Raw genomic sequence first — 21,726 nt, 5'->3', positions numbered from 1 at the left:
TGATGCTCCAGTTATTTATCTTGAGTGCTGTGCTAATGCCTTACATATTGCCTCTGTGGTAAGACTGACTGCTCGGTGCCAAGCTACCCAAGGGTGAGCACAGGTCATGCAGTGTGTGTAATCCCCCGCGCCTGATGGGAGTGGTAGGTTCTGCCTAGCTGAGGGATTGCCTCGCCCAAACAGAACGTGCCAGTTCCAACATAGAGTTTCCAGTGTGTACATCTTTCCGCTACCGACTTCTTCCCAAGTCCTGTTTCCCTTCCTCTTTTCCCTTTCTAGTTCCGACGTTGATACCAGGTGGATGGCCAGAGCTGCACATCCCCAGACTTCCAGATAAGTATGGGACTCCTGCATCACACAATTCATGTCTCTGTCTCACTCGGAGTCCTGACTAATATCGTGTGGATGCCAGGTGAACCTTTACTAATGTCTCCTGTAGCATTTACATAATATAGTGGTCAGTGACTAGAGAAAGTTGTTATTTGGTAGTCAATAGGTGACTTTTTTTATTTTACTTGAATGAGAGATGGAGTTATGGTTGGTATGAATAAGTGAAGGAGGGCTACAAAGGACTCTTTTCTAGTTGTGAATTCACTTTCAGACCCTGTCCCTTTTGATAAACAGGGAACCTCTCCCAACTTTGAGGAATAACATTCAGGGCTAACACCCCAAATACAAAACCTGTTTCAGCACAACTGCTCAGGCCTTCTCTGAGGACAGCACATTCATGAAAGATGGGCCAGTTGTTTGAAGCCACTGGTTCATCTTTGCAGCCGACAAACTAGCATGCTTAACAAACGGTAGGGCATCATTACACAACCTTAGCAACTTGAGCAGTAGTGGGTGTATGTTGGCAGATCTCAGGAACATGAATTTTTTTTATTTGTGGCTGGTGTGAAGTTATTTGAAGACTCTAGTTTCTAAGAAGCTCATAAGTATGATCTCTTGCAGTAGAAGGGAGTTAAAGAGGATGGATGAATGCAGAGAAAGCTGAAGTGATAGATGGAGAGAAGGATGGATAGATGATGGAGGGGATACTGAACTGCTGGAGAAGAGGATGAGGGGATAAATGGAGAAAAGGATGGATGATGTTTGCATGGAAAGAACGGTACTGTCATGGATGAGAAAGAAGGTTCGCTGGATGGATGGGTAGAACAATGGATGCATGGATGAATGGCGAGGAGGAAGGATGGATGATGAATGAAGGAAACAGACAAAGAAGAAGTGAACGATGGTTGGAAGGAAAAAATACAGAATGGGTGAAAATAAAGAAGGACAGCAGCGGCCGCCTAAAACAAAAGTGAGGGGGAGGTCGGCGAATGGACCGGGGCGAGGGACAGGGAACATAATCATTTTAAAGAAAAGTGCCATTCATTTTGTTGCAGCTGCCTCCGACGTCTGCCTTGGTGCTCTCCCAGCAGTCTCTGGGAAATCAGGCTCCCTACCCAATCCAGGCGCGTCTCTCATTCTATGAGAGCAGCACCAGGATTGGTCTGAGCGGCCTACTCAGCCACTCAGACAGTTCCTGGGAGCCTGTGGCTTTTCTTCAACCCAGCTGTGTACACAGCTGGGTTGAAGAAATAAAAAATGTGCTTGTCTGTTTGGCCGGCCAAACTTACATGCACACTTCTAAGTGCCCAACACGCCTCCCGGCCCTGCCCTACACACATGCCTAAACCAGTCACAGAAAAATAAAATGATGTTGTTTTATGATTTTATTTTTCTGTCAATTACTCTAATGACTGGGGCGACGCTTCGCCGCAATTACGGAGGAGCTGACCCATGAGAAGGAAAGCAGGATGGAAAAAGACAGAATGTAGAAAAACAGACAAAAGACTGAAAGAAAGCTGTACAGAAGGAAGGACATTTTGGAACTTCAAATTCCCTTAGGGGGAGCAATCTCCCAAACAGCTGCTGGGTTCCCTTGCCACATCCTCGCTCAGAGCTACTTGGGAAATGGTTCAGAGGTAGGGGGAATTTATTTTTCTGACCATTCCTTTGCAAAGGGAGGCAGCACACCTCTTGAAAGCCTGTGCAGTAAGTGACTGCACCTACCTGCAGGGGGATGAGTGGAAGGTCCATGGATCTCCACTTGCTTACTGTGAAGGGGCTTCTTCAAAAGGTGCACTGACTGTGCACTACCTTTTTGTTGCACATACTCTGCGCGTCTACTATTAGCTCATTTGCCTCTGCATCCATATCAGTAACACGCCATGGGCTCAGACCCGTAGTGTTGCCTCATTTGTAAGGGACCCACCTCCATGAAAATGATATAGCGCCCCCTTGAGACTGTGCTGGTGTGATCTGTACTACAGAAGATGCAGTGTAAGCATCCCTTATGTAATAACACCACTGGGTGTGGAAATTGAACATACACACCTGTAGTGCCCCAGGGCACTTTGTGTAATACGTCCCAGGCCTCCTACAACTTCAAAGACACTTTTCAAATCGGATGCAGACTGGTGCAGAGTTGTGTGTGCTTGGGGTTATCAGCTAGGGGAATAAAAGAAATGACAACAACAATCAAGGCGTTGCTGCCGGCGAAGTCTCAGGGTAGATCTGCAGGTCATCTTCTCTGCATTCTACTACCCTGTCAGCTAGGCTGGCTTTTCTGCAAGGTGACCGCCTGGCAACCTGAGCTATTTCAATATTGAGTGAAAGTAAACAGTGCAGTCAGTAGCAGGCATTTGACCACTGCAGTCAAATTGATCAAGGTAGTGGGTGGGGCGAGGCAAGACTGGCACACAGGAGCTGAGATCAAGAGTGGCAGAAGAAGGATTGTAGAAACATGAAGGGGAAAGAAGGGCCAGGGTTAGTGGCAGGAGAGCAGTGGTCTCAACTCATCTCAAGATAGGAGTTAGCAATTCGCTCAGACCAATCTTTAGGTCTCGACTACAGGCAGCTCTGGATGTCTATTGGCCAGACCTAATATTTCCAACATACATAGAGTGGGATTTAGGTCAGCCTTTTGCTCATGATTGTATTGGTTTGTTGCCTACCTCACTTCTCTGCTCCAGGTTCAATAGCTTTCCTCCCTAATCATGTGCTTGTTCCACTCATGAGCATTTCAGTCATACAGTATTCTGATTGGATGACTTGTCTTATTACACTGCTGATCTTGCTTCCGTTGAAGGAATTATTTTTTTCTTCTACTCTATTTAGTGTTTCCCCTTTCGCTTTTCCCTGCCTCATTTTCCATGTTGCGCCGAGACCATTTCGCCCGTACCAGTTTGACCATTGCTTCCGCCACCCCTCCCCATTCTGCATTAAAAAAAAAAAAATTCTCTCTCTACCTGCTCCTATGTTCCTTCTCTGCCCTCTCCCGCCCCGTTATACCTGTTGCTCTGCCAGTGTGACTGTAGTGTGGAATGTCGGTGTGAGGGAGTCAGTTGGGGGATGGGCTGAGCAGCAAGATGGCTGCTCCTGGTGGGTCTCTTGTGATCATCCCTCTTAAATAAACCAACTTATCTAATCTGCCTTGGTACTGGACGTCTACATTGTACAACATATTTTGGCGACGATTTTAAAAGGAACCAAAGAAGAATCTACATGTGGGAACTGTGTAAGACAAATTATGGATACTAACCGACAAGAAACTAAGCTGAGGAAACAATTGGAAGAAGAATTTTAAAGCAAACTAATGTACAGAGAAAAACAGTATGCCCTTCAGCCTCACCAGCCTCCCGTTCCACCGGACAGCCTACCAGCCAGGGCATACTTCAATTGGACAGCTTGTTGCTGTAACATCCATCAGGTCTCAGGGATGGGAATTTCATGTGGCCCTGGGGTCCTCTGTGTTACAATTGGAAATAAGGACAACCAGCACCGCTAGTGAGCTGAGTGTTTGTTGCCTCAGGACTTCACTTCTTTCAGTGGTCAAATGGAGGGTGTGAAAGTAAGGCGAAGACATATGTGGATGACGTCTGCAGCCTGTGGTCGGTTGAGGTGGTAACCAGCAGCGGTTCAATTCTGTGAACCGGCTGAGGAACTAGTGAATTTTTGCGAGCTGTGCTGGGGACATAGCTGTGTCTCGGCAACGTCATGTGTGACAAGTGGTCAGCTGTGTGGTCCATGTGTTAATGCCAACACTTGCCTGAGTGAAGTGGCAGAAGTGAAGTGGCAGCGAGAGGACCAACAGACCTGTGCCAGGGTCATCGACTGGAGTTCCCTTACAGAGGACTGATTCGTGCAAGAACCTGTAGAATGGAAGTCTCAACTTGATACATTTCAGTGAGTACTTTAGTGTTGTGTTGCGGTTATGGTCTGCACTGCGGTTAGGATTTGAAATGTACCACATGTGCAGCGCAAGGTACGTGCGAGCCTTACCGCAATTGGAACTTGTCTCTGTTACGGGCAGGATCGGAATGAAGCTCTATTTCCCACCTAAAATGGACGCATGGCAGTATCGGAAGGAAACTCTATTTCACTAGAACTAGGGTTCAGCAACTCTCTGCATTGCAGTTAGCACCAAACAACAGCAGGTGCTGGAGTAGTTAGTGCACACCCAACCTGATTGACTATTAACCCCTTGGCCGCAGCAGTAATTCCGCCACGGCACTAGGGGGGAAAGGGGGGCCGCGCGGGGCTGCCATGCTCGTGATGGAACCGCTCCAGCACAAGCCGGGGTTGTGCTGCGCTTGTGACGGAATTTCCTGCCCGCCTAATAGAACGCTCAGCGCAGGTGCGTAATCAGCGCCGCGCAGGCACGGCGGCCGGGTCATTACAAAACCATTCCGTCACCAGCACAGCACCACCGTGGCTCGTGACAGAATGGTTCCGTCACGAGCATGCAAGGGGTTAATCTTAATACCAAGGGAACACAGCAGAGGAAGTGCGGTCAGTGTGTCCGCCGTTGTCTACCTTTGTACTTAGCTTGAAACTCTATTTCCCTTCGAAAACGGACATATGTCAGTATCAGAAGGTCCATTCATCTTCAAAAACACACGCAAACCTACGCACTGGCGGCCATTTTCAGTCGTAGGGAAGAAGTACTTTTATTTTCGTCGTGGTCACGACGTTTTGGGAAGTCTTCCCTGCTGGCCGTAGCTCGTTTGTGTAAGGACTCGGAGGGCACAATAAGGGACAGAATGCAAGGTAGCCTTTGGTTGCGCTCACTCTCAGGGAGACATTTGAGTATGACCGTCAGTTGCAGGGAGAAACTTGGTCGGGCCAGAGGTCACACTGAATACCCTTGCTGTAATCCAAAGTGATAGGCCTTTATGACTCTGAACAACACCAGTGTACCAACAGTAATGTCATGTTTCCTTCTTGGGTATTTGTTCCGCATACGCTCATTATGGCGTGCTTTCAAATGTTTCACCATATTTAAACGTTTTTTTTAGGTGCATTTTTGACATGATTTGCTGTGTTATGTAAGGATGTTCTTGCTTGTCATTTTATTTGTTTTGGTTTTTCCCATAAAATAAGCACATATATATTACTAGTGATGTATCCTTGGGGGACGACTTTGAGGTGGTAAGTCACCCATCTGCGTGAGGAGAAGTCATTCATGTTTTACGACTCCATGTGGTTGTGGGATGGCGTAGCGGTTGGGTTGGAGTCTACCACTCTATGTGGGTGTGGGATGGTGCAGTAATATCACCAACTACTGCAGTTTATGTATTGACTTTGAGTAGTAATCATTTGGGTTAGAAGGACAGAGCTAAGCCCAAACTACTTGTGGTTTAAGTAGGTGTGCCACCCTATCCATGGGAGTGTGGGTGAAGGGCAGAGTTGATGTTGTTCCACCCTACCTACAGGGTAAGGGTGAAGGGCAAGGTTTAAGCCAAATGACTTATGTGAAGTGTTGTTCCACCCCTACTACGGGTTAAGGTGAAGGGTAGGGTTGAAGCCAAACCACGTGTGTGTGAAGTTTTGTTCCACTCTCACTATGTTAGGGTGAGGGACTGTATTTAAGCGTAAAGTTACATGTGATAGGTGTGTTATTCCACCCTTACGGTGTATTAGGGTGAGGGGCTGTGTGTAAGCCAAGTGACGTGTGTTTGAAGGTTTGTACCACCCTTACTACGGTTTAGGGTGAAGGCCATTATTCAAGCCAACTGTGTTCACCAGTCAAGGTGGCTCATCTTTCCTCTTGTTTTGTTCTTTTGCTATAGGCAGTCCACCACTGCGCCTCTGTGGTTGGTTCCCTTCTTGCTATCTTTATGTCAGCCTGGCCAGCTGGCATGTTTGTGGCATTTTGTGGTCTGTTTGAAGATTAGTGGTGTGGTGAAGTGTGTATGTTGTGTTCTGGGTAGAAAGGGAGAAGGGGTTATTATTACTATTTGCTGTTACATTCATGGGCCGTTGCAATTATTGTGTTGCTCATTCAGTTACGCATAATGCTTGCAATGTTTTCATCTGTTTTTCACATGCATTTTTTGTGTGTGGTTCTTGTCTAGTTGTGCATAATGCATGCAATGTTTTCCACCTGTTTTCTTCGTGCATCTGCATTGCTTCTCATTGTAATATGGTAAACACCATGCAAGAGTCTAATGTTATTCTGTGAAAAGAAGGGAGATGTGTTATACCTGCTGCTCAGCCAGTGTGACTGGCGTGGAATGGTGGTGTGTGTGTGATGATGTTGTGGAATGTTGGATGAGTGAGGGAGTCAGTTGGAGGATGGGCTGAGCAGCAAGACGGCTGCTCCTGGTGAGGCTCTTATTATCTTCTATCTTACATATACCAACGCATCTAATCTACCTTGGTACTAGATGTCTACATTGTACAAGAGGCCCCTTTTCCGTTTATTTTATTTTAAAGTTTTGATTGCCAGCCATCCTATTGGCTGGTGCTTATTAAATGTTTTTCCCCATTTTAAGACGGCTGCCTGCGCACACATGCATCCTGAGCAGCCATCTTCGTTCCAGGTTTTGGCCCCGATATGGGGGAATGAGGATTCCGCCTGCTCTGGCTCCGTGGATGCGCGGGGTTTCAGCCAGTGCGAGGTTGGAGGATCAGCGGTTCCTTTTCAGTACGTGGAAGTTGATTCTGTCATTGAGGTATTTGGGTCCGGTGTTGTGCAGGCATTTGTGGGTGAGGATTATAAAGGTTATTTTAGCAAATCCACTTCTAAGATGGCTGCCGTGAACGCATGCACATTCGCGGTCGCTGTGCTAGAACTTTTATTTATATATTTATTTTTTGGAAACACATATTCTTTGCATGAAGAGTTCAATAATAACTCTTGTGCCCATGTTATCTAAAGTTTAAGAAAGCAGCACATGGAGACAAAATCAATCACTGGAAAGATAGTCCTGCTGACTTTCACAATGCAGTAGTGGGGCTTTATCACTAGATCTTCACCCAGCGAGGAAGCAGTCATTAATCAACCAATAGATAGAACTAATTTTAGGTGGAAATTTGATGCAAACTTATTGACTCAGCTTGGTAACATATATGTAGGATTTAATTTTCCCAAAAGGAAGCACTTACAAATATGAACGTAGAAGGTGCCTTGTTGAAGGTTCAGGTCTAAGTTCTCAAACATTCTGAAATCCATGGCTGGAGTAAAGGCATTGCATTGACATAAGGGAGTCTCATTTACTAGTATTTTGGCTGCCAGGGCACAGACTAGCATGTACTCTCAAACCTTCTCCTGCTTTGAGTGCAGAGATGAAGGTTCCACCTCTTAATATTGATGTGCCTCAAATCTCTTACATGTTTCTCCCTCTTTTTCCTGCCATTCTTGTGGTTTAACAGAAGCATTGGCTAGGCCAGTAGGTTAAATAGCTGTTTTGGCTCCTTGTATTTGTAGTTTTGTTTTTCCAATAAAATGCAAAGGCCAGAGTGCAAAAACACCAGGACATATGTCATGAGACAACTTAAGACTTCTAGGGGAGGCAGAAGATTAAGGGGGAAGACTAAGGGAAGTAGATGATGAAAGCCAAGGGGGAGAAGCCATTTGAAGGGGGAGGGAGAGGCACACAAAAAGAAAAGGGAGGTGGTTAGGGGGGAAAAAGCAGACGTAGAGCAAGGAAATGAATTAAAATGGTAACTGGAAAGGAGTGGTAACTAGGAGGCAGGAGCACAGGAAGCTGTAGATAAGTGGCGAGTGATGCTATAAGTGGGAGATGTAGGAGAAGAGAGGACAGAGAGGGTGGGCGAAACTTGGAGAAGTTGGTACATGGAGAACAACTGAAAGCAGGGAGAAGGACAGAAGAGAGAGGCTGAGTAAAAGATGTGCTGAAAGAGGGGATGCGTGATGGGGAGAAAGAAGAGAAGGGGAAATGGAGGTACGAGCAGCGGAGGTAAGAAGCAAAGAAGAGGTGGAAGAAACAAGCAGTGATGCAAAGACAACGAGGAAGGCAAGCTGGGATTGTGGTTCAGAAACAGAGGAAGGTACCCAAAAAGTAGGTGATGTATAGAGTATCAAAATGGACTCAGGAAAAGAAGCAACAGAAGGCTGTTAGCTCAGTGCATCAAGGGTCCATTCAAAGATCTTCATGCTGAAGGTTTCACTCCCACAAACATAAATACAGTGGCTCCCTACAGACTCATTTGGTATGCATGTCTCATATAATGGGATGTGCTCTAAGGTGATCACAGTGAAACAGTGATAGTTAAAAAAATAAAATAAGCATGTGTATTCACAAAGGTATATAATCGAGCAAGGTCTCGCAGATTTTAAATAAACAACCAGACATTCAGTAACTTATTACATTCCTTAGTCTGGCTGGAGGGATGTTGATGGCATTTCAACCTTATAAGTGGTTTAAAAGGTCATCATCAGGACATAACAAATTGCAAGCTCAATCAATCTAGATTTGTATAGCCTGGCTAATCGCCCATGAGGGTATCCAGCTGCTGTGAGTGCTGCTGCAGGGGAGGCGCTGAGTTGAACAGCTAGGTGGAGTCCTTTTTCCGAATTCCAGCATCCTCCACTGCTGCTGTGGCGATTGTGAGGGGTGTGGGTGAGACAGAAGTAAGGGGATCGCAGGTGTTGGGAGGAAGGTGGAAATTCATCAGTAGTTCATGCAAGCAAGTCCAAGGTCAAGGATGAGTCTGACCGCTGAGTTCTGGACAGTCTCTTGAAGAGGTATGAGGGGATTCCTACATAGTGTGTTGCTGTAGTCCAGTCGACTGGTGGGAAGGGCTTGTGTGACGGTCCGTCTTGGGTCGATGGGGAGCCATGTAAAGATTTTGTGTACCATGCGAGGGTTTAGGAAGCAGGCGAACGAGGCTGCGTTGCTCTGTATTTTCATTGTGAGTTTGATATCTATGATGATGCTGATGTTGCGCCATGGTCGGTTGGAGTGGGTGAGGGTCCTAGTTCAGGGGGACACCAGGCGTCATTCCATGGGGACATGTTGTTCCCGAAGATTAACATTTCTATTTTGTCTGTGTTGAGTTATAGGCAGTTGTCTGCCATCCAGTCAGCGAAGATAACCAGGAAGTTGGTCAGCGTGTCAGAGCGGTCTTCCGATAGGGAGAGGATGAGTTGGGTATCGTCGGCGTAAGATACAATGTTCAGTCCATGGAATCTGACCACGCTGGCCAGGGGAGTAATGTAGGTGTTTATCAGGGCAGAGCTGAGGGAGGAACCTTGAGGGATGCCTCAGATTGTGTTCTAGGGTTCCGAGGTGGCGGGAGGAAGGCGGATTCTCGGGGTTCTTCCAGTGAGGAAGGAGGTGATCCACTTGAGGGTGTCTCCTTGGATTCCAATGTTGTGAAGCCTTTTGATCAGGGTGTGGTGTGATACTGTGTCGAATGCAGCTGAGAGGTCAAGGAGGATCAGGGTCACTGTTTTTCCTTGGTCAAGGAGAGATCTGATGTCGTCCGTGGCTTCAATCAGGGCGGATTCGGTGATGTTGGTGTGGAACACAGATTGGGAAGTGTCCCAAAAATTGTCATTCTCCAGGTGTTCTGTGAATTGGGGGTTGATGACCTTCTCGTGATACTTTAGCAGGAAAGGGCAGCAGAGAACTAGGGTGGTAGTTCTCGAGTTTGTCTGGTCCGGTGGATGATTTCTTGAGTATCAGTTTGACTTCTGCGTGGTGAGCAGGTGATTGTAGTGTTCCTCATTCGTGGATGAATAATGGCTGTGGATGTCAGTGGATTGGGGTGCAAAGTGTTTGTAGATGGTGGAGATCTTGCTGTGGAAGAAATCTGCCCGGGTGTCGCAGAGTTCCTGGGAAGGGGTGATGTTTTCGGTGGATATGGAGCTAGAAACTGACAATGTTGAAGAGTTCCTTGCTGCGGCTGGAGCTTGCTTCGATGTGATCTGCCATAGTAATTCTTTTAATCTTTTTCAAAAGTTGGTGGTATTGGTTGTCTTGAATGTGGTTCGGTCTGTGGGCTCCATCTCCGTTTGAGTAATTTGCAGGTTATTTTTGTGATTCGTAGATCTGTGGTATACCACCTGGCTTGCTTGGAGGACCTCTTGAGCTTGATGGGTTTGCTAGGGGGCGACTGTTAGTTCAGCCTGTGATCCAGGCGGAGAGGTTTGTGACCGCCTGCTCTAGGTTGGTTGCAGTGTGAGGATGGGTGGAATTGAGGAAATTGTTCTCCGAGACCTTGTTCCTGCTGAAGTATGGAGTGATATGCAGCTTGGGGGTAGTGGCGGGTGATCCTGAGATGGTGAAGTGAATGATGGCAAGGTCTGTCCAGGTGAGCTTGGTGACATGGCTGTACTTGACTCTGTCGTCGGACATGAAGAAGGGGTTGAGTGCATGTCCGGCAATGTGTGTGGTGCTGGTGACAAGCTCGGTGAGGCCAATGTTGCTCATGCTTTCGAGGAGGTTGGAGTGTTGGTATTGTTGCGGTCGTCGAGGGGAAAATTGAGAACTTGTCGTTTTTGGAGTCGATGGCAAGTGGAGGGATGAAATCAGGAATGGCGTTGCAGAAACTGGGGCAAGGTCCTGGAGGTCTGTGGGTGAGGATGCCTCTGATGGTGGTTTTTCTGTTGGTTTGAAGTTGAGGTGTTCCATGATCAGGGTGACATTGTCTGCAGTGGATATTTTTCTTGTGCATGATGGTGATTCCACCCTGTGCTTGTAGATGCGATCTCGGTGTGTGATCTTGTGTCAAAATGGAGTTAGGAAAAAGAGCAACAGAAGGATGTTAGCTCAGTGCATTCGGGCGTAGCAGAGACCATATCGGGGGCGGATGCAGGGCGGAGCCAGGTTTTGGCGAGGAAGATGACTGGGGGAAGGAGAAGATGATGGTGTCCCAAATCTCTGTGGGGTGCTTGCATAGAGATTGTGTGTTGAGCAGGAGGCCATGGAGAAGTTATGTGGTGGTCATAGTAGTGGTCACTGTGCGTGCTGGCGTTTCGTGTTACAGGCGAATAGCCAGTGCCGACAGGTAAAAAAAGGTCCCATCGGGGAGAGGTGCGGAAAAGTTGTTATTGAGAGGTCCTGGGTCTTAGTCTTGGCGCTTGTCGGCTCTGGATCTTCGGGTAGTGGTAGAGCCAGTGTTCTATTAGGCGCTGGGCACAGACTAGGCGCGGACAGGAGCAGACTGGTTTGCCTTTGGCATGCCAGCAGCGCACCCACTACGGCTTCCATAATTAGTCCTGGGAGGTGGGAGGGGCTGGCAGGAGGTGTGAAGCAGGAAGAAATTAGCCGGAGAAAAACAGCAGGAGAAGCGCAAACACTACAATAGCAACAAAACAAAGTTTAACAACTGCAGCGCAGTAATACAATGAAAACTAAGAGAAAGTTTAAAACAGTTGAACTGAAAGGACAAACAGTGTCAAAGACAAGCGATACCTCAGCAGTGGCGGAGCAGACCAAGAGGTTTAGGAGCTGCTCATTATATAAAGGAGCTCAGTGAGTCCTCTGATCAAGGAGTAACTGCAGAGGCAGGGAGTGGTTAGAGCAAATAACATTAAATGATGCTAATAATAAGGCAGTGCCCAAGGCATTAATCACAGGATGAAAAATAGAGGGACTGATAACATTAAGGCAGAAAGGGAGAAGGATGTAGATGTAGAAATAGGACTGATTTAGAACAGGATGGATGGAGAGTCAGGTAAAGGGAAGATGTTAAAGGAGGATGGGCAGTGAGGATGGGGGTGGATAGTACTGGGAGAGAAAGAATGAATTAAGCGTAGTATCCATCTCAAGCAAGGGATATGGAGACCCAATCTTTTTAGTTAAACAGCAGAGGAACTCTCCTCAACACTTTAGAAGCATCCCAAATCCATCTTTTAGCTAACAACAACCTCCTTCTACAAATGACTCAAACCATTCTAGTGGCCATAACCACACCAACTAGCAAACTGTACTCTCACCACCTTTTGGGGTTTGTGGTGTATACAATACAGATATACACGCAGTGTCGGCTGCTCCGTATGGCAGTGAAGCGTCACCCCCATCTGCAGTGAGTGCAGTAGGCATGCATATTAATAAAATGGTAATGAATACCATTTTATTAATGTGTCCCAGGGTTGCGCTGTTGCAGCGCGATGGCAGGGGGTGGCGCTGATCAGTGTGATTGCACTAGTAATGCAGCCCCCTGCCAGTGTGCAGGTCATATTGGCTACAGGCAACCAAAATGACCTGCGCACTTCAGAGCCTGCAATCCAAAGGCTGAGAAACAGCAGAGGGATTTCAGCTGCAGGCCCCCAGCCTCAAAAGGAGCGCTGTGTTAGCCTGCTCCAGCCAATCCGGTAGCTGCAGCGCAGCTCCAGGATTGGCTGGGTTTGCGTTGTACTAGGACGGAAGGCCTTCTCTTTCCACCAAAGTCAGCAGAGGAGAGCGCCAGGAGGAAGCACACTGCATCCAGAGCCTGCAGCAGCGAGGACACAGAAAACACGTTGGGCAGGAGGTGAGGAGTAGTTTTTAAGGGAGAGGTTGTGGGCAGGTGTTCATCCTTTCCAAGGGGATATTATTATTAGAGGATAATTCCTTATTTAAGTAAAGACAATAATCCAAGTTGGTTTGAGTGAAGTTAGTTCTTTTTATTCACATTTTTATGATCATTTCAATAGTTTTTAATAAAGTCGTTTTTTTTTAGCAAGAATGAACAGCAGACACGTGTTTCGCCATATGTGGCTGATGGAGCCAGGGCTTTCTCAAGGCTAATCTTTACATTCTAGCATCAGGATATCAGTGATGAATCTGTACATTTTCATAGACGGGTATTGTAATTAAAAGCCAATTCTTGGTGATCGTAAGGAGAATAGTCTCTCGTCGGGTCCTAGGGTAAAGTGAAATGATCATAAAAATGTGGTGAATAAAAAGAACTAACTTCACTCAAACGATCTTGGATTATTGCGTTTACTTGAATATGGAATTATTCTCTAATAATGATATCCCCTTGGAAAGGAGGAAAACCTGCTCACAACCTCTCCCTAAATTGTTTATTCAAGGCTGTAAAGGTCCAGAGCCTTGAGCAAAAGTTCCTCCAAAACACTAGGAATTTATATCCAGTATCAGGATCTCTGGTCCATGCACTTTTCTCTCAAAAGAGTATTTTCTTACCTGTAACTCCAGTTCTGTAGTAGGGGTATCTCTGATATTCATAATCACGTGAATAGTCCCGCCCATGTGTGTGGACCCCGGAGCACTTCATTAGATATATCCTCTCTTAAGTTGTCCTCTTCTGTAGTCCTGCATAGACAATTAAGAGATAATAGGCAATAATGCAGCCTAAAAACAACTAGGCTACGCTGGCCATTACTTCATCCTGAAGTGAAAAAGATAGCCAGGTAACAGTTAAATTTAACTATTTTTACTGAGTTTCACACATAGAAAAACTCCCATTCACAAAGATCCTTTTTAGGTTTTGCCTCGCCAAAGATGCGCTCTGCGCATCTTTTCGGCGCAGGCGAAAACCTGATGAGAACTGTAGTGTGGCTTGGTTCGGCCCTCGTCATTGATTGGCTGGCTCCGTAAACGGAGCCTTGCCATTGGACGAGGGGCCTGTCCGTCAATGCCGGACCAGACACGGGGGCGTTCCCGACATTCTTTGGCTTTTGCCGACGTCACGGGACGCCGGGAACGCCCCCGTGTCTGGTCCGGCATTGCCGGCACTACTGCGTCTCTTCTCCCCCGTTTCCCGCCCCGTGACTGGCCGGCCGGCCAATCCTAGCGCGGCCGGCCGGAAGTGCCCGCCCCCCGCAGAAGGAAGACGGCAAGCAGTATGGCGGCGCAATTTCGTCATACAGAGTGTCCACACGATGTACCTTCCTTCTGCAGAGAGAGGTTATGTGATCTGTAAACTCGGCAGTGTTCTCGGATAAATACGAACTAGAGGAGAGGTTCGAGAGCCTCCGTGAATTCTTCAGAGACAAGTGCAGACATTTGTTGGTTCGGCAGAGTGAGCTAGAAAGATCTGTAGACATGCTGGTGAGAGAGGTACTGAGGCTTGGCGAGGTCTGAGGAGAGAGGTGCAGAGGTATCTAAACGGCAGAATAGAGTTATTAAGCGCTACGCACAACAGGTGTTATGATCAATAAAGTGCCATTCATCACCGACAACCCGTGCATCTCGTGCACCTGCCAGGTAAGAGCCTCTCGGCCTGTCTCCGAAGGGGGGGAGGGGGGGGGGGGGGGAGTCTGTCTTTTCTGTTCATGCGTTTATACTACAGCCAAACCTCAGCAAGGTGTGAGGTCAGGACGCCAGTCACACACAGCCCAGTGGCGGGTTCACGCTGAGGAAGCGCGTGACGGTAGCTGGGAAGGCGCGAGGCAGGTGCACCTGCACCGAATACTGCTCGTGCCGTGGAGCGCGCCTTTTAGTGTTTGAGCATGCGCAGCGGCAGGGTGTCTGCAGGTGCAGCGAAGGGCACCCGAAGCTATGTACGCGGCAGAGATTCACTGCACGACGTTAGGTAGAGAACGCACATTTGTGGCGTGTTTGTGTAACTGTGAGTGCTGGTGTGCACAGGGGTATTTGTGTCTTTGTGTGTTTGCCGGCGTGTATGTGCCTGAGTATTGGCTGTGTCCACATGTTGGTTTTTAGTGTGTGAGTTCGCGTGTTCCGGTCTCTGTGTGCCATGCCCCTGAGTTTACGTGTATTTTTAAGTCGGTGTATGCACCTGTTTGCGTGACTGTGTGCAGAGGGGTATCTGTATCAGTCGGAGAGTGTGTGACTCTGTATTCAACTGAGTGCGAGTGAGGGCTTTTTGTGTGTGGGATTGGGTATTGTGGTGTCTGTATGCCACTTACCTTATTTTCGGTGCATTTTATGTCGGTGTGTTTGTGTGTGACAGCGTGAGTCTGTGTATTCTTCGAGGGCGAGTCGGTGTGGTTCGTCCGGGTGTCCCGTGCGCGTGTATATGTTTGGGGCAGCGTCTGTTTGTGAGTGTGTCTGGATTGCTCTGTGTGTGCAGGTGTCGGTGCACCTGTCCTGTGTGCACTTCTGTCTGCATGCCTCTTTGTATATGTGGTGTATTTTTTGTGCCGTTCCCTCGCCTCTCTCCCTCCCCCACACTTCCAGTTATCAAACACTCGAAGTTTTACAGCTGAAAGCGAAAACTGTGCACCCATTGTTTCGTTTCAAATGTGATGCCCTTGACCGTCCAACTAGCTACAGCAACAATGTGACGCCACAGTGTGACAGCTCCCTGCTTGTAGTGATGTTGTAGTACAATAACCCAGACACACGCCTTTAAACTGCAGCACAACCCTCTTTAATTACCATCTGCTCTAGCAATCTTTCCTTTTGCAACAGGAAGTACACAACTTAATGTAAGCCCGAAACTGCTGTCATTCTTTCCTAAATCTGCTGTAATTTTTTTTCTGAGTAACATGCAATGCTGCTTTCATGGAAGAAACGCTGTTCGCTTCGGAGCGAACAGATCTGAGTGCAGCGTTTGTTTAATATTACCCCAGTCACCCAGCCATGATAGTAATGACTGCATATTCGTCCTAATTGTAGACTTTGTTGTGCCCATGGAAGGCATGCGTATTTATTCTGGGATTTAACATTGCATTGTAAAGTTTCTTATTTGATCAGTTCTGGTGTATATTCTGGGTTAAAACTTTGGCTGGGTCATTTTGGTGTGCTCAAAATTTGATTGCTTCCCAGGAGTGATTCTCGGATTTTAGATTTGGTGCGTGGATGCTTAGAGTGGGTAGAACAAGGTGTGTGGCTGGTCTCGGTGAGGGCTGCTACGCCTACGTCTTAGGTGTGGAGAGTTGGTGTGCGAATGCGCAGCGTGGAGGCCCACTCTGCAGGGGAGCTCAGGGTGACTGGTTTTACAGGGATGAACTGGGGCAGGGGTGAGACCCTCCAGGTCTTTGTTTGAGATGCTCATTCTATTTCTCTTTCATCCAGTCCAGTCTTGTTCTTTGCATTCTCGGGCTTATAATGAGAAAATCAGTTACAAGACCCAGAATACAAATAAAATAACTTAGTTAAAATGAACCACTTACACGAGGCAGAAGGGACCTTGAGCGATCTGGTTTTGCAGATTGCTGCTCAGTTTGGTGCAAGGTAGGTAAGGGGAGCAGAATCTTGGCAGTTCGACAGGAGTGTCAGGGAGGACACTGGAAGGAGGAAGGTCTTTGGATGACTCGGCAGAAAACTTTAGCATGACCATGTGAAACCATTCCATAGGAATGTCATTCATTTAATTGAGTTTTGTGCAAAGTGCACTTGTTACACAGTGCATCAGTGTATATCGAACCATCCTTTGTAATGGTTTCTACAAGGCATGACACGCTTGTTAATTCTGCTGTGGTCTCCTCTCAGGCTGCCTCTATCCTGTGCCCACCATGTGCTGACTGACTTGTTTCCATCCCCCTCCCCTGCACACGTATTGCTTTGTAGATTGCCCGCGAGGCAGAAGCTGCCATCTTTCACCGTCAGCTGTTTGAGGAACTCCGGCGGGTATCACCCCTAACTTGTGACCCAACTGAAGCAACTGCTGTTGGAGCTGTGGAGGCCTCCTTCAAATGCTCCAGTGGAGCCATTATCGTCCTCACCAAGTCTGGAAGGTAGGAGATCGAAGGTCATATTGTGGTCAAGCTGTTGGAGGTCACAAATCGGGTGTGGGATGGAAAGCAAATGTTAAGTCAGCTGCCTTTTGATCCGGGGGGACTGGAAAGCTTTTCTTAATATATTGAAATGTTTTTTTCTTCCTGTGAGGGATATGGTCTAAGACACAAGTGCGTGCTCTTGCTTGGACTCCTTGCCTTTCCAACATTGCTGGGTCTGACGTTGATATTTTAAGTGGGTATTCTTAGCCTAGTGTAGCTGGCTACTTTCCCCACTTCTTCAAGCTCCTGACATAGTCTCTAGTTTCTGCGCTGAGCTTTCATACTGATACTTATACTTATGCGGTTTCTGGCATGCCTCTTCCTTTTTCAATTGCAGAATGTTTTTAGTGCTAAATCTGTATTTGAAGTCATTACACTTGAGGTGGTGGGATAGATTAATGGTCCTTATATTTACTGAATCATTGGTGTAACCACCCTCCACCAAAATGTCATCTCCCCTTCCTATGAAATCTTAATTCTCTTCAATCAAAACCTTATTATTCCAAGGTAACTTAATTACCGTTTCTGATTAACAGAAAAATGTTGCAGGCCTGTAAGTGCTGTTCTGCAGCACTGGTATCCTTCATAGATTCTCATGCGTCTCACCTCCTTCGCCTTTGTGCCCCTGTTGCCTGCTTGTGCCTCTGTGTGCCCCTGTTGCCTGCTTGTGCCTCTGTGTGCCCCTGTTGCCTGCTTGTGCCTCTGTGTGCCCCTGTTGCCTGCTTGTGCCTCCGTGTCCCCCTGTTGCCTGCTTGTGCTGTGTGGGTGTGTGTGGAGGGCTCTGTGTGGCTGTGTGTGTAGGAAGCTTTGTGTGGCTGTGTGTGTGGGGGGCTCTGTGTAGCTGTGTGTGTGGGGGGCTCTGTGTGTGTGGGGGGCTCTAAGTGGCTGTGTGTGGGGGGGCTCTGTGTGGGGGTGTGTGTGGGGGGCCTCTGTGTGTGTTTGTGTGTCATTTGCGATAGATAAAGCTAGTGGCATTGTAAATGACAATGCCATTTATTTATGTTAAAAAAAACATAAATAAAAATAATGTGAAGAGCAATGCCAATAGCTCTAACTTTAACAAAGGCAAAACCATTGCATTGTAAATGCTTGTTCATGATAGAGATGAAGGGTGGGACAGACAAGCCCCCATAGGCTGACATTATGTGTCTGTAAATGGATACCGTGCCTTTAAGAATCCTTCCAGAGACCCACTGTATCCCATGATGCACAGCCAAAGGCTATTTACTTTCAGTTCTTTTTGAAGGCATATTAAGCCCGGGCCTGCTTAATTCTGGATGTTACTGTTTCATCCACCGGGAAGGAGGGAGTGTTGCTTATGACTATCACAGAGATACCCATACTACAGAACTGGAGTTACAGGTAAGAAACTACTCCTGTAGTAGGGGATCTCGGTGTATAATCATGTGAATAGACGAGCAAGCCCATCCCCAAACAACCCCCCCAGCGGTGGAAGAAACAAACGGACCTACTATTGTGCAAATAAATTCTTCAGTGAAGCCTGCCCAACCGGAGCATCTGCCCTGGTATCACAGTCCAGGCAGTAGTGTTTAGCAAAGGTATAGACTGACTTCCAAGTGGCAGCTTTACAGATTTCTGCAATAGGGACGTTACGGAGGAAAGCCGCTGTAGCAGCTTTACCTCTGGTAGAGTGAGCCTTGGGCTTACTAACTAAAGTCTTGTTGGCTTTCTGATAACACAACTGAATACAGGACACGATCCACCTGCAGATAAATTGCTTGGAGATAGCAAGACCAGACATCCAACAAACAATTGAGAAGGGTCTAAGGGCAAGTTTACCGACCGACCAGATATGTGCCCCGAACACAATATACAACAACAATTAATACCTGGGGGTCTGAGAACAAGTAAGTGAGTCAGACAACATAGGATCACTATACCAGAACTATACAAAACAACATCAGTGAGAGAAAGTTGGTAACTACAGGCCAGGTCAAGGCTCAAGAGTATGTGGAGAAAAATATAGTTCCCATCAGAAGCCACACTGTACCGCCCTCATTGTCATCATTTGGGTTCTCCTTACCCAGGAGACGTAACGGCCAGTAAGTTGTTACCGTGACCGGAATGTGGTATGCGGGCAGAACAGAAAAGAATGTTAGTGGCTAATGAAAAAAGCAGTGTATGGTGGTTAAAGTGAAAAGTGAGGGGTAATAGTAAAATTAGGTGAATTGGGTAGAAAAAGAATTTTATTGATATCCCCCAATCCCTAAGATTAAAAGGCAGGTGTGGGTGAGGGTTTTAAATAATAACCTCACTTTATAGTGGTCATATAAAGTGCGGTTATTATTTAAAACCCGCAATCTGTTCTGCCCGCATACCACATTCCGGTCACGGTAACAACTTACTGGCTGTTACGTCTCCTGGGTAAGGAGAACCCAAATGATGACAATGAGGGCGGTACAGTGTGGCTTCTGATGGGAACTATATTTTTCTCCACATACTCGAGCCTTGACCTGGCCTGTAGTTACCAACTTTCTCTCACTGATGTTGTTTTGTATAGTTCTGGTATAGTGATCCTATGTTGTCTGACTCACTTACTTGTTCTCAGACCCCCAGGTATTAATTGTTGTTGTAGATAGCAAGACCAGTCCTGACAGAGCCATAGTTAACAAAACTGATCCGATCTACGAATCTCCTTATTATTAAAGAAGTAGAACTTCAACACCCTTCTAACATTGAAAGAATGAAGGGATCTATCAGCAGGAGAGGAAGGATGCTGGAAAAAACGTGGGTAGAGAAATTGTTTTATTCACATGAAACTACTTTTGGAAGGAATTTAGGGTGAGTTCTCATGACTACCGTAGAAGAATGAAACACAGTGTAAGGCTCTTGACAACAGACAGCCTGGATTTCACTCACCTTGCAAGCCGATGTTATGGCTACTAGGAAAGCTGCCTTCCAGAACAGATGCTGGAGAGAAGCCTTATGAATGGGCTCAAAAGGCTCCCGCATCAGTCTAGAAAGCACCACATTAAGCTCCCACGGAGGTGAAGGACGCATAATGGGAGGAAACACCTTCTTCAAACATTCCAGAAAATCTTTGATAACTGGGATTTGGAAAAAGGAAGTTTGTGAAGGACATTTGCTATACGCAGTTAAAGCTGCTAAGTGAACTTCAGGCCATATTGAGCCAAATGCAGCAAATAAGGAAGAATGACATCCTTCTTGCAGGGGGTAGGATCTGCATTCTTAGAGGCACACCAAATGCAAAAGCTCTTCCATATATATGAATAGGAAGTCTGTGTGGAAGGTCTTTTTGCTTACTTAATATCTCCATACAGTTCTGAGGGAGATTTAGAAGTCCATATTGCACTAGCTCAGGGGCCATGCTGCCAAATTCAGCGACGAGAGGTAGGGGTGCACCATCTGCCCTCCGAACTTCGTGAGAAGGTCCGGCCCACACGGAAGTCGAATGTGCGGCAGGAGAGACCGGTGTAGTAGATCGGTGAACCACCACTGACGGGGCCATTCCAGAGCAATGAGGATCGTCTTGGCCCGTGATTGGGAATGTTTGATCAACACTGTCGGGATCAGGGGAATGGGTGGAAAAGTGTAGAGAAAGCAGTTCAACCAGTTGATCCACAGTGCATTCCCCAGCGTTCCTGTTTGGTAAAACCTGGAGGCGAAGTCTCTGCATTTGCGGTTTTCTGCGGAGGCAAACAGATCGACCTCTGGAGTACCCCATCTTCTGAAGATGTCTCTTACCACTTCGTCTTTGAAGACCCATTCGTGATTTTCTTGAACGAGTCTGCTTAGAGAGTCTGCCTGAGCATTTTTCACACCTGTGCAGATGAGTTGCCGTTATGGTCAGCAGCCAATTCCAGATAATATGTGCTTCCTGAGACAATGCAGATGTTGAACCCCCCCTGCTTGATGAGATGGTACGCAGTAATCGTGTTGTCCGTCAGGACAAGCAGGGAACTGGTGCAAAAGGAAGGCTGGAAGGCTTTCAGCGCCAAATGAACCGCTCAGAGTTACAGGAAGTGGATGTGATACGTGACCTCCTTCTGAGACCACATGCGCCCTGTATCTGAAGGTGGTCTGAATGCGCTCCCCAGCCGTGGAGAGATGCATCTGTCACAATGGTCTGAGCCGGCATCTCCTCGTGGAACGGAATCCCTCGGAGGAGATTGTGAGGTGAGCACAACCATTTGATGGACTGGAGGGCCTGCTGAGACAGCTGAATCCTGTCCTCCCAATTCCCTCGTCTCAGGTCCCACTGATCCTACAGACATTCCTACAGAGGCCGCATGTGGAGGCGTGCATGTGGAGTGAGGAAGATAAAAAACGCCATGGAACACAGGAGAGAAGCCACCGTCAGCGAGGGAATGGTCATGAGAACCTGAGCCTTCCGAAGGATTGATAAGAGTCTCTCCTCCGAAGGACACATGCTTGCCTTGTGAGTATTGATGGTGGCTCCCAGATACTTCAGGCACTGCATAGGAGTTGAGACTTCATGTTGATGTGACGGACCAAACGTCAAAAGAGAACGGAAATTTGATTGAAATGCTGTTGCGCTTCTTAAAATGTCGTTGCCTTGATCAGCCAGTTGTCCAGATATGGGTAGACGAACACCCTGCCCCTCCGCAGATGCGCTGCTACTACAGCCATGCATTTGGAGAACGTCCTGGGTGCTGACTTCAGGCCGAAGGGAAGCACTGCATACTGATAATTTAGTTTCTGCGGTTTCACTCTGCTAACTGTTTAAGGGGTGTAAAAAGGCAAATCCAATTTGTGGATGAGGTCAAATTTTATGGGTGTCAAAACTTGGTGGC

The sequence above is a fragment of the Lissotriton vulgaris genome, chromosome 12 (assembly GCF_964263255.1).
Source record: "Lissotriton vulgaris chromosome 12, aLisVul1.2, whole genome shotgun sequence".
Taxonomy (NCBI): Eukaryota; Metazoa; Chordata; class Amphibia; order Caudata; family Salamandridae; genus Lissotriton; species Lissotriton vulgaris.
The sequence above is the reverse complement of the archived record's forward strand: the minus strand, read 5'-3'. Positions refer to the sequence as shown.